The sequence below is a fragment of the Heterodontus francisci genome, unplaced genomic scaffold (assembly GCF_036365525.1).
Source record: "Heterodontus francisci isolate sHetFra1 unplaced genomic scaffold, sHetFra1.hap1 HAP1_SCAFFOLD_84, whole genome shotgun sequence".
Taxonomy (NCBI): Eukaryota; Metazoa; Chordata; class Chondrichthyes; order Heterodontiformes; family Heterodontidae; genus Heterodontus; species Heterodontus francisci.
Window position 1 is genome coordinate 2,108,719 of NW_027140330.1, and position 13,774 is coordinate 2,122,492.

Sequence of the window (13,774 nt, forward strand, 5' to 3'; positions counted from 1 at the left end):
AGGTAACGGAACTTGGACTGATACCCCCCACACTAACCCAGAGTCACTGAGTAATGTTTAGGGAAAGGAAAGTGGACTGATACTGCCGACACTAACCCAGAGTCACTTACTAATGATCAGGAGAAGAAACTTGGACTAATTCTCCCCCACACTAACCCAGACTTACTGAGCAATGATCAGGGAAAGGAAATTGGACTGGTTCCCCACACACTAACCCAGAGTCACTGAGTAATGATCAGGGAAAGGAACTTGGACTGATTCCCCCTCACACTAACCCAGAGTCACTGAGTAATGATCAGGAGAAGGGACTTGGAGTAATTCCCCTCACACTAACCCAGAGTCTCTGAGTAATGATTAGGGAAAGGAACGTGGACTGATTCCCCCCACACTAACCCAGAGTTACTGAGTAATGATCAGGGAAAGGAACATGGACTGTGTCCCCACACACTAACCCAGATTCACTGAGTAAAGACCAGGGAAAGGAACGTGGACTGATACCCCACCCACCCCCCCCCCCCGCCCCCCTTACCCCCACACTGACCCAGAGCCTCTGAGTAATGATTGGGAGAGGAAACCAGGACTAATTCCCCCCACACTAACCCAGAGTTACTGAGTAATGATCAGGGAAAGGAACCTGAACTGATTCCCCCCACAGTAACCCAGAGTCACTGAATAATGATCAGGGAAAGGAACTTGGACTGATTGCACCCACACTAACCGAGAGTCATTTAGTAATGATCATGAGAATGAACTTGGACTAATTCCATCCACACTAACCCCGAGTCCCTGAGAAATGATCAAGGAAAGGAACTTTGACTAATTCCCCCACACTCACCGAGAGTTACTGAGTAATGATCAGGGAATGGAACTTGGACTATTTCCCCCACACTAACCCAGATTTACTGAGTAATGATCAGGGAAAGGAATTTGGTCTGATTACCCCGACACTAACCCAGATTCACTGAGTAATGATTAGGGAAAGGAACTTGGACTGATTCTCCACCACACTAACCCAGAGTCACTGAGTAATGATCAGGGAAAGGAACTTGGACTAATTCCCCCCACACTAACACAGAGTTACTGTGTAATTATCTGAGAAGGAACTTGTACGGATTCCCCCCACACTAACCCAGAGTTACTGAGTAATGATCAGGGAAAGGAAATTGGACTGGTTCCCCACACACTAACCCAGTGTCACTGAGTAATGAGCAGGGAAAGGAACTTGGACTGATTCCCCCCCACACTAACCCAGAGTCACTGAGTAATGATCAGGAGAAGGGACTTGGAGTAATTCCCCTCACACTACCCCAGAGTCTCTGAGTAATGATCAGGGAAAGGAACGTGGATTGATTCCCCCCACACTGACCCAGAGTTACTGAGTAATTATCAGGGAAAGGAACTTGGACTGTTTCTCCCCACACTATCCCAGAGATACTGAGTAATGATCAGGGAAAGGAACCTGGACGAATTCCTCCCACACTAACCCAGAGTTACTGAGTGATGATCAGGGAAAGGAACTTGGACTGATTCCCCCGACACTAACCCAGAGTCACAGCGTCATGATCAGGGAAAGGAACTTGGACTGATTCTCCCCACACTATCCCAGAGATACTGAGTAATGATCAGGGAAAGGAACCTGGACTAATTCCCCCCACACTAACCCAGATATTCTGAGTAATGATCAGGGAAAATAACTTGGACTGATTAAACCCACACTAACCCAGAATTACTGAGTAATGATCAGGGAAAGGAACTTGGACTGATTCCCCCCACACTAACCCAGAGTCATTGAGTAATGATCAGGGAAAGGAACTTGGACTGATTCCCCCCACACTAACCCAAAGTTACTGAGTAATGATCAAGAAAGGAGCTTGGACTGTTTCTCCTCCACTCTACCCCAGAGTCACTGAGTAATGATCAGGGAAAGGAACTTTGACTGATTCCCCCACACTAACCCAGAGTTACTGAGTAATGATCAGGAGTAGAAACTTGGACTATTTCCCCCCACACTAACCCAAAGTCGCTGACTGATGATCAGGGAAAGGAACTTGGACTGATTCTCCTCTACACTAACCCAGAGTCACTGAATAATGACCAGGGAAAGGAACTTGTACTGATTCTCCTCCACACTAACCCAGAGTTACTGAGTAATGATCAGGAGAAGGAACTGGAATGTCTCCACCCCCTCTCCCCCTACGCACACACATTTACCCGTGTCACTGAGCTCATTTCTATTATTCCTAACTGAAGCTTAGTTTTTGTCGCCAATAGTATTATTTGCTCTCACACTCGGCTGTTTTTACTGGACCATGAAAGAAGATGTCAGCTCAGCAATGACCTTTACCTGATCACTTATAAACTGCTCTTTCTCAAGTGTTATTTCATTCTAAATATGAATTCTTATTTTTCATTTAATTCATTGAATGCTGATTCCTGTCTCCAGCTGATTGTAACTTTAACAGGTGTAATCATTTCAATCTATCACTGAATACAGTAACAAATTTGCAAATCTCAGTATGTACACTGTCCACCGGTAACATTTCTCCAACCTGATGTATTATTTCTCTTTCTATTTCCTTTCCTCACTGTTATCTTGCTGATGATTGTGATCCTGTCTCGGGGTAAGTGTGGTCTTTCCGAATGTGTCACTCACTACCTGGTGGCCATGGCATCAGCTGTTCTACTGGTCATTATCCTTGACCTGCTATTGAGACAGATTCCTATTGTTTATCTGGAACAGTTTATTTTCCTTGGGTACATCCCTGTCTGTAATATCCACGCTGTCCTGCTTTATGCAACCACAGACTGTTCTGTCTGGTTCACTGTCACTTTCACCTTTGATCGATTTGTGGCCATTTGTTGCCAGAAGCTGAAAAATAAATATTGCACCAAGAAAATGGCAGCTGTGGTTCCAGGAACAGTGACTGCGTTGAGCTGTTTAAAGAACATTTTCTGGCATTTTATGCTAACACGTTCCTATTGGCTCCAAAACAGCCCCTCATTTTGTTTTTTATCAATGGTTGTTCGGAGTTCACTGGTTTGGGCAACAATCGAGTTCCTTCATCACGTTCTAACCCCAGGTGTCCCATTTATTGTGATTCTGCAGCTCAATGCTTTCACCATCAGACACATCTTAGTTCCGAAGAAGGGTCACTGACCCGAAACGTTAACTCTGCTTCTCTTTCCACAGATGCTGCCAGACCTGCTGAGTGAATCCAGCATTTCTTGTTTTTGTTTCAGATTTCCAGCATCCGCAGTATTTTGCTTTTATTTATCCATCATTTTACTGTTAGTTGTCTCGGGGAATTTCATCCTGTTATGGGCAATCTTTATGATATATTTTATATGGTACCAAGTGTATTTGTTGGGGTATAAGTCTGTATATCTACATAATTTTGTCCGAGAAATGGGATACATGCTCCAGCTCCTGAGTTGCTGCACAAACACTTGTATTTATGCTGTGACCCAGACACAGTTCAGAAAACAATTGAAGAATTTTGTGAAATATCCCTTTACTCGAATTGTAAAATTCATGAAATGATGAGAAGAAATGAAGAATTTATTTCAACCACTAAAATTCAATCCAGCCTCATTTTATTTTCCACTAGCTCTCCCCCTCAGGGTCAGTGCTATCATTCTTTCCTGGTTTGGAGTCAGACTCTGCAACAAGTGTCCCTGTGTACAGTGTGTGTCTCTCCCAATGTGGAGTCAGACTCTATAACAAGTGCCTCTTGTGTACAGTGTGTGTCTTTCCCAGTGGGGAGACAGACTCTGTACCAAGTGTCCCTGTGTAGAGTGTGTGTCTCTCCCAGTGAGGAGTCAGACTCTGTAGCAAGTGTCCATGTATCAAATGGACGCTGCACATATTAAATAAAATTAAATTACAAATGGGGCATTGCATTTAAATACCACCATGCATTTCACTTAAAATGGCTGGCATGCTTATTAAATAGGCTGAATTTTACCAGCCTTTGGGAGACAGGCTGTGAGGTGGTGGGCCAGGGGATGGCATAAAATGGCAAGAGAAGGTGGGTGGTGGAGTGCCCTGATCTTCCTGCCACCATGTCATTTCACCAGCTGTGGGGAAGATGGAGGACGGCCCTCCCAACCAGAGACCAACTGAGCTTCTTAAATGGCCAATTATGGGCCTCTTCCTGCCACCACTGGTATTTTACCTGTGGCGGTTGAGCCTTCCAGCACATGGGAAACTGTCTGATTAACCCTGGTGGCCTCCCAGTGGGCTTGGTGGTGGGGCACCTATTGGGGCACCCTTTGGCCCATGGAGGGGTCCTCAGTGACAATGGCCACCCTCATGGCAATAGCACTGCTTGCCCTCACCAACTCCCACCATCCTCTCCTTGCCGGGGCCTGCCTGACTGGCTCCCCACCTCCATCCCCCACTTATCTGGTTGGGAGTGCACTGTCTTTCCACTGTGTCCTCTCTTTCCAGGTGCAGTCCTATCAGTGGCCACCACTTCTGGTCACGATGCTGAGGCTGCTGAAGTGTCAGCTCTCTGATTGGCCAACTGCTCCTGAAGGGCAGGTCGCTGTCTTTTAAAAGCGACAACAGTCCCAGCTGCAACGAATTAGTTGCCTGACCCTGTAAAATGTGTCCGGAGACCCCCAAACAGCCAAGGTGGGGTTGTCCTCGGCTTTCAGACCTGTCATTGGGATCCTTATGCAATGATAAAACTCACCCCATTAAAATCGCTGTTGCCTACCATTTAAAATGGCCTCACTGCATATCACTCAAAGAAGACATTTACGAGAACATATTCTGGAATGGAGAATTTTAGCTATTGAGGAAAGATTAGATCGGCTCGGGTTGTTTTCTTTGGAACAGAGGAGGTTGAGGGAAGATTTAATTGAGGTGTATAAAATTATAAGGGGCCTGGATAGAGTGAATGCAAAGAACATATTTCCAGTAACAGCGAGTCAATAACCAGGGGGCATAGATTTAAAGTCATTGGTGGAAGGATTAGAGGGGAGTTGAGAAGAATTTGTTTCACCCAGATGGTGGTGGGTGTCTGGAAGTCACTGGCTCAAACTCTCATTGCTTTTAAAATCACTTATCAATGCTGTTGCACATCACATAAAATAGCCACTGCAAATATATTTTAAAATGGCCACAGATAGATATCACAAAAAGTGTCCACCTCGCATATTAATTAAAATCAAATTCATTGCACAGGCTGGAAACAAAAGCATGAAAGTGCAATTATAAACCCATCTTTACAAAGATTCACATTGATGACTTTAATTTCCTCGGGTGATTGTGTGCTGCCTCTGTAACACACTGGAAGTTAACATGTTTGTGTCATATTGTAAGGGCAGGACTACTTTAACCTCAGGCTTTAAACCCCTTTAAGACTCAAGGGTTACAAATCAACACAAACAAGTTAAACTGAAGCACCAAAAACAGGAATACTGACAAGAAATTAAAGCCCAGCGTAATAGACAGAAACAAACACATGTGGGTCCATTGGGTTCAGTCTCTGAATGAAGGCCTCAGTTTGTCCACTGCAGAGGAAGCTCTTGTCCAATGAAATTCCTTATGTAAAAACTTTCTCTCTCTCTCGCCGCATCTTGCCACTTCAGCTTTCAACATGAAAGAAATGTCCTTGCGAGGAGAGAGAGACCAAAAATGTTGGTTAAAACAAAGCATGAAATTCACAAGAAAAAACACAGAAGATCCCATCTTCCTTCTTTCAGTTGCATAGACACTTTCTCAGCAACATCTGTTACAAACAAATCCTGGTTAGAAAACCCAGGATCTAAATTGTTAAAGAATGAGTCAGAGAGGCATTGAGAGCACACAACGCAGCACAGACATACCAGACTGAGAGAGATGTCCGTTCCCTTAGAGAGGGAGAGGGGGGTGAGGAGCGTTTGGTATTGGGATTGGGACCCCACCCACACAGACACATGCTAAGCCAGCTGTTTACTCCAGAACTTGAGTCTGCAACACTTTGGGATGTCTCTCAATCTGTTCTTTGGGATGCCTATCCATTGACATGTTAATCCAGGACTATAACTGACAGAACTCATTTGACCAGGAGATAAGTTGATAAGTGGCAAGCAACATTCATGCCACACAGTACCAGGCAATGACCATCTCGAACAAGAGAGAATCTGACCATCTCCCCTTGATATTCAACAGCATTACCATTGTTGAATCCCCCACTATCAACATCCTGAGGATTATCATGGATCAGAAACTGAACTGGAGTAGCCATGTAAAAACCATGGCTACAAGAGTAGCTCAGAGTCTGGGAATTCTGCAGCAAGTAACCCATGTCCTGACTACCCAAAGCATGTCCACCATCTACAAGGCATAAGTTAGGAGTGTGATCGAATATTCTCCAATTCCCTGGATAAGTACAGTTCAATGAAGCTTGAGCCATCCAGGACAAAGCAGCTCACTTGATCAGCGCACCAGTCACCACATTAACCATTCACTCCCTCCACCACCAATGCACAGTGACAGCAGTGTGTACCATCTACAAGATGCACTGCACCAAATCATCACGCCTCCTTCGACAGCACCTTCTAAACCTGCGACCTCTACCACCTAGAAGAACATGGGCAGCAGTTGTGTGGGAACACCACCACCTGCAAGTTCCCCTCCAAGCCACACACCTTCCTGAATTGGAACTATATCGCCTTCCCTTCACTTTCGCTGGGTCAAAATCCTGGAACTCCCTTCCTAACAGCACTGTGGTTGTACCTACCGCACATAGACTGCAGCAGTTGAAGAAGACAGTTCACCACCACTTTCTCAAGTGCAATTAGGGATGGGCAATAAATGCTGATCTTTCCAGCAATGCCCACATTCCATGAAATGGTTACAAAAAAAATCCGCTGTACTGTTTTGAACTCTTTAACTCTAAGCCCTTGCAGGAAATATTACCGCAGTTTGAAGTTATCTGATCCCAGTCACAGGGCCCACACATGGACTGGGCACAAAACCGAACCCAATGACACAGGTCAATTCTACACACAGCTCACACCTCATATTGAACCCAGTCAGCTCCATCTCCCTTTCGCTCTCTCCACGTGTGACTCTCTCAGTCCCTGTGCCTCTCACATGTCCCTCTCTCACTCCCTTGTGAGTGTCAGGATCTCTCACTCCCTGTTCCTCTCACCATGTCCCTCTCTCACTCCCTGTGAGTGTCAGGATCTCTCACTCCCTTTTCCTCTCACCATGTCCCTCTCTCACTCCCTTTGAGTGTCAGGATCTCTCACTCTCTGTTCCTCTCACCATGTCTCTCTCTCACTCCTTGCGTGTCTCTCTATCTCTCACTCCCTGTTCCTCACACCATGTCCCTCTCTCACTCCCTGTGAGTGTCAGGATCTGTCACTCCCTGTTCGTCTGACCATGTCCCTCTCTCACTCCTTGTGAGTGTCAGGATCTCTCACTCCCTGTTCCTCTCACCATGTCCCTGCCTCACTCCCTGTGAGTCTCAAAATCTCTGACTCCCTGTTCCTCTCACCATTTCCCTCTCTCACTCCCTGTGAGTGTCAGGATCTCTCACTCCATGTTCCTCTCACCATGTCTCTCTCTCACTCCTTGTGTCTCTCTTTATCTCTCACTCACTGTTCCTCTCACCATGTCTCAGTTGTTCACTCGTTGTGACTGTCTCTATCTCTCATTCCCTTTTCCTCTCACCCTATCTCTCTCTCTCACTCCCTGTGTGTGTCTCTATCTCTCACTCCCTGTTCCTCTCACCATGTCAAACAAACAACAAAGAACAAAGAAAATTACAGCACAGGAACAGGCCCTTCGGCCCTCCAAGCCTACGCCGATCCAAATCCTCTATTTAAACCTGTCGCCTATTTTCTAAGGGTCTGTATCTCTTTACTTCCTGCCCATTCATGTATCTGTCTAGATACATCTTAAAAGATGCTATCGTGCCCGCGTCTACCACCTCTGCTGGTAATGCGTTCCATGCACCCACCACCCTCTGCGTAAAGAACTTTCCACGCATATCCCCCCTAAACTTTTCCCCTTTCACTTTGAACTCGTGTCCCCTTGTAATTGAATCCCCCACTCTGGGAAAAAGCTTCTTGCTATCCACCCTGTCTATCCCTCTCATGATTTTGTACACCTCAATCAGGTCCCCCCTCAACCTCCGTCTTTCTAATGAAATTAATCCTAATCTACTCAACCTCTCTTCATAGCTAGCGCCCTCCATATCAGGCAACATCCTGGTGAACCTCCTCTGCACCCTCTCCAAAGCATCCCCATTTTGTTAATGTGGCGACCAGAACTGCACGCAGTATTCCAAATGTGGCCGAACCAAAGTCCTAAACAACTGTAACAGGACCTGCCAACTCTTGTACTCAATACCCCGTCCGATGAAGGAAAGCATGCCGTATGCCTTCGTGACCACTCTATTTACCTGCGTTGCTACCTTCAGGGAACAATGGACCTGAACACCCAAATCTCTCTGCACATCAATTTTCCCCAGGACTTTTCCATTTACTGTTTAGTTCACTCTTGAATTGGATCTTCCAAAATGCATCACCTCGCATTTGCCCTGATTGAACTCCATCTGCCATTTCTCTGCCCAACTCTCCAGTCTATCCATATTCTGCTGTATTCTCTGACAGTCCCCTTCAGTATCTGCGACTCCACCAATCTTAGTGTCGTCTGCAAACTTGCTAATTAGACCACCTATACTTTCCTCCAAATCATTTATGTATATCACAAACAACAGTGGTCCCAGCACGGATCCCTGTGGAACACCACTGGTCACACGTCTCCATTTTGAGAAACTCCCTTCCACTGCTACTCTCTGTCTCCTGTTGCCCAGCCAGTTCTTTATCCATCTAGCTAGTACACCTTGGACCCCATGCGCCTTCACTTTCTCCATCAGCCTCCCATGGGGAACCTTATCAAACGCCTTACTGAAGTCCATGTATATGACATCTACAGCCCTTCCCTCATCAATTAACTTTGTCACTTCCTCAAAGAATTCTATTAAGTTGGTAAGACATGACCTTCCCTGCACAAAACCATGTTGCCTATCACTGATAAGCCCATTTTCTTCCAAATGGGAATAGATCCTATCCCTCAATATCTTCTCCAGCAGCTTCCCTAACACTGACGTCAGACTCACCGGTCTATAATTACCTGGATTTTCCCTGCTACCCCTCTTAAGCAAGGGGACAACATTAGCAATTGTCCAGTCCTCCGGGACCTCACCCGTGTTTACGGATGTTGCAAAGATATCTGTTAAGGCCCCAACTATTTCCTCTCTCGCTTCCCACAGTAACCTGGGATAGATCCCATCCGGACCTGGGTACTTGTCAACCTTAATGCCTTTTAGAATACCCAACACTTCCTCCCTCCTTATGCCGACTTGACCTCGACTAATCAAACATCTGTCCCTAACCTCAACATCCGTCATGTCCCTCTCCTCGGTGAATACTGATGCAATGTCCCTCTCTCACTCCCTGTGAGTGTATCTCTATTCTCACTCCCTATTTCTCTCACCATGTCTCACTCTCTCACTCTCTGTGAGTGTCTGGATCTCTTACTCCCTATTCCTCTCACCCTATCTCTCTCTCTCACTTACTGATTGTCTCGATCTCTCACTCCCTACTCCTCTCACCATGTTTCTCTCTCTCTCTCCCTGTGAGTGTCTCTATCTCTCACTCCCTGTTCCTCTCACCCTATCTCCCTTTCTAACTCTCTGTGAGTGTCTCTCTCTCTCACTCCCTACTCCTCGCACCATGTCTCTCTCTCACTTCCTATGAGAGTGTTTTCTTTTTTTTTTATTCATTCAGTGATCTGGTTGGGAGAAATTCCCTTGTGATGGTGGCTGGGATTGTTCTGAAGTGGCAGAGATCCCGCGGCCAGGTCTAGACGTGGGTGGGGGGACGGGCGGGGAGGGGTAACTCTGCTTTGTTGGGCAGCGGATTCGAGGGCCACATTTTGCTGGCAGCAGCTGATTAAGTGGCTGCACATGGCCTGCCTTCAAGAGCTGCCAAACCAATCAGAGGCCTGGCAGCTCGCAGCCTCAGCATTGCTACAGCTCGTGGTTGCCACTGCTGGGGCTGTACCTAGATGACGAGGGCACATCAGTAGATGTGCAGCCTCACAGTCAGGGTTGATGGGGCCAGTCGATGGTGGAGGGTCATTGAGGACAGTTGGTGCAATGCAGTGGCAGCCATTGCTGCCAGGGAGCTTCTTCATGTGTCAAAGAATGCCCAAAAAGGAGGATCCTGGATCCTGCTGGGGGGCTCCCAGGGTTTTCCTGGCAGTCTCCCCACACGGCGGAGATCCCCTCTCCCATGACCCCCTGCCACTGGTAAAATGCTAGCGGAGGTGGGACGAGGTCCTCAATTGGCCATTTAAATGATTCGATTGAGCTCCGGGTAGACGGGCCATCTGCCACCTTTCCCATCACTGACAAAATGCCATGGTGGTGAGAAGGTGTATGGCACGCCACCCGTCACCTTCCCACATCACTTTGCCAGTCTTCCCGCCTAAGACCCTGTCCTCAAAGGGTCTGTAAAATCTCAGCTGAGGACTGAGGAGGTGGAGCTATTCCACCAGTGTTATATATTCTTCCAAGACAATGATAAGCTTGCTGTGAAGCTGAAAGAGCTCAGAGGCAAAGTGTTAAACTGAAGATCTAAAAGTTCACGGGGCAATCCTGGATTTCAGCAGTTTTGTTTTATTGTCTTTCTCTTTCTTTAGGTCAGTTTCTCAAACTACATGATTTAGTCTGAAATGATTTAGCCAACGCTGAAGGTTGGATTGGACTAGAGAGACATCAAGGATGGGAAATATTTAAATCTTCTTTATTTAGCTTATTCCCTATCTCCTTCCCACCTTATACTCAATGCCTTGGCCAATGAAGGTAAGCATGCCATATGTCTTCTTCACCACCCTGTCTACCTGTGTTGCCACTTTCAGGGAGCTATGTATTTGCACACCAAGGTCTCTCTGTTCAAGAACACTTATTAGGGTCCTGCCATTCACTGTATATGTCCTGCTCTAGTTTAACTTTCCAAAATGCATCACCTCCCACTTGTCTGCATTAAATTCCATTTGCCAATCTCTTGCCCACTGCCTCAGTTGACCTATATCCTGTTGTAACCTTAGACAACCTTCTTCACTGTCCACTATGTCATCAATTTTGGTGTCATCTGCAAACTTACTAATCATGCCCCTTACATTCACATCCAAGTCATTAATATTAATGACAACAGAGGGCCCAGCACCGATCCCTGCGGCACACCGCTGGTCAGCGGCCTTCAATCTGAAAAGCAACCCTCCACTACCACCCTCTGCCTCCTATCACCAAGCTAATTTTATATCTACAGTAAAATATATTGTCATCTAATCTATTTAAAGTTTCCTATTACTATTAATTAAACATCTTTCACAGTTAATAGCCTGAACTTAATGAGCCGGCGGAGGGCTTGGAAAAGGGCACCATTTGTGTTCATCACGTGGTCGGCCGCCGCTCTGCGATTATGCGGCGGGTTCCCATTTTACATCTTGGAGGTACGTGACCCCCTCAGTCATGTGGTGGGAGCGGGAGGCGAGTCGTTAATTACTGCCTCAGATGACTCCGGAGCAGGTGCGAGTGCCATATTTAAAGGCCTGTCAGCCCTGCGTTCACTCTTGTCCTGGATTCAATGTCAGCTTGGTGCAGCCAACAACTCTTTATGACTGGGTCCTGTACCCATGTCCCACCCCCCTGAGGAGGACAGAGGACAATGGCTGAGGCAGGACACAGGGTGGCCCCATGATTCAGTGATGCCACCTTGCAGATTCTCCTCAAGCCTGTCAGGGAAAGGTGGGAGATTCCCCTCCCTGCTAGGGTAAGAAGAGATCCTCTCACCTGACCAAGCAAGCCTGGGTGGAGATCACAGAGGAAGTCAGCAGCCGTGGAGTTACCCAGCGCAACTGGGTCCAGTGCAGGAAGAGGGTCAATGACCTCCTGCACTCTGCCAAGGTGATTGCTCCATACCAGCTGTCCGTTTGAGGATGGCACTTGACTACACGGGAGGTTGATCAACATAGGGAAAGTAGCAGCTGAGTGGCTACGTTGCATGGAGGTCTCTTGGTCACAGTCCACCTTCCTTCATAGTTCACCCAACCTTCACTCCCCTTACAGCGAGTGTCAGCATGAGAGAAATCAGATTCCCCAGTAGGGATGAAGGGCTGAAATGAGCCCCTGTTCTGTTGATCTCTGTGCCATTCTCTACCATTCTCTACCATCTCCATCCTTCCTCTTACAGGACAAGAGGACCCATAATAGCAGGGAGATGGTCCAGACTGGCGGAGGACTCCCAGATCTGTGTCCACTGACCTCCGCTGAAGAAGAGACCTTGGAGCTGGTGGGCACCCAGGGCGGCCGTGCAATATTGGATGAGGGGATTGGAGACCCTGTGCAGGAAGAGTGAAGAATGCCTCCTGTCGTCATGGACATTAATATTGGAGACCCAGGGCTGGATTCTGTTCTCTCCCTGGCGTCGGGTTCCATGGTGGCAGAGTGGGGGGTGTTGCCTGAAGATGGCTCCAGATGAGGCCCACCATGGACTTCGACACCAGGAGGGCCCGCCCGAGCCTCCTGGTGGTAGTGAGGTACCATGGCGGCCTCCCTGCCGCTGGGTGACGGGACCACAATTTTAATATCCAGATCAATTCAAATCATTAATTTAAATAAACTACGTCACCTCCTGATGACCCGGCACGATGTTCGGCTCAACGGCTGTCACTCTCCACTTTCAGATCCCTGTTTGGGGAAACGAGGCACCACACTGGTGGGTGGGGAGGGGAGGTAAGTTTATTAGTGTCGATGGGGGGGGGAGAATGGGGTCAAATTAATATCATGGGTGGTGGGAAGGGTTGTAGTTTATAGTTTGTGCAGTTTTGGGGGGCCGAAGGTCAGATGGTAAAGGAAAGTATTTCGGGGGAGGGGCAAATTGTTATTGGGGTGGGGGAGAGGTGAAATAAATGTATCTATTTCAGTTAATTAAATCTATCTTTAAATGTTTAAATACGCGAGTAGGGCTGACAGCCCTTTAAAAACGGCGTCAGCGGCTGCACACGGGCAACTGACGCCATTGTCAGGGACGGACAGCCCGCCCCCTCCACGTGATTGGCTATTTAAATAACCACTGAGTTTAAGTTCGCAATGGATCCGTGAAATGCCGCCCGCACGGGAGGGTCACCATTTTGTTTGCTCGCCATCAAAACCGGAAGTGGGCACATAAAATTCAGCCTCCACATTACCCTTGGTTGGCATCAGGAGATCAGCACAGCCTGACACACATATGTTTGTGTTCTCCCATGTAAGTAGCCATTCACAAGGGCTGCAGACACAGGAGGACCACTCAGAGGATACGCCATCACATGACTCTCCTGCACCTTTCACCAGCACAGATACTTTCGCCTCGGTGAGTACCCACTCAGCTGTAGAATAAGGGTCACAAGCTGGTGACAGCACACACCAGAGCAGCTAGCTGAGGCTGAGACAGCCGAGGCCTCTGACAGCAGGAGGACTGTGGGTGGCCAGGCCCATGCTAAGCCCCAACATGTTGACAACCCTCTTGGTGTTAGAGGGCTAGAGAGAGGTAGGACAACATCTGGTGGAGAAGCCAGAGGTCATGCCCAGCCATGAGTGCACGACGGAGGAGTCCATCAATGCCATGACAGCTGCCATCTCTCAGGGCAATGAGTGCACTGCTTCCTCCATTGAGAGACTGGCAACGCTCATGGAGAGACAAATCCCACAGAAACACAGACCTG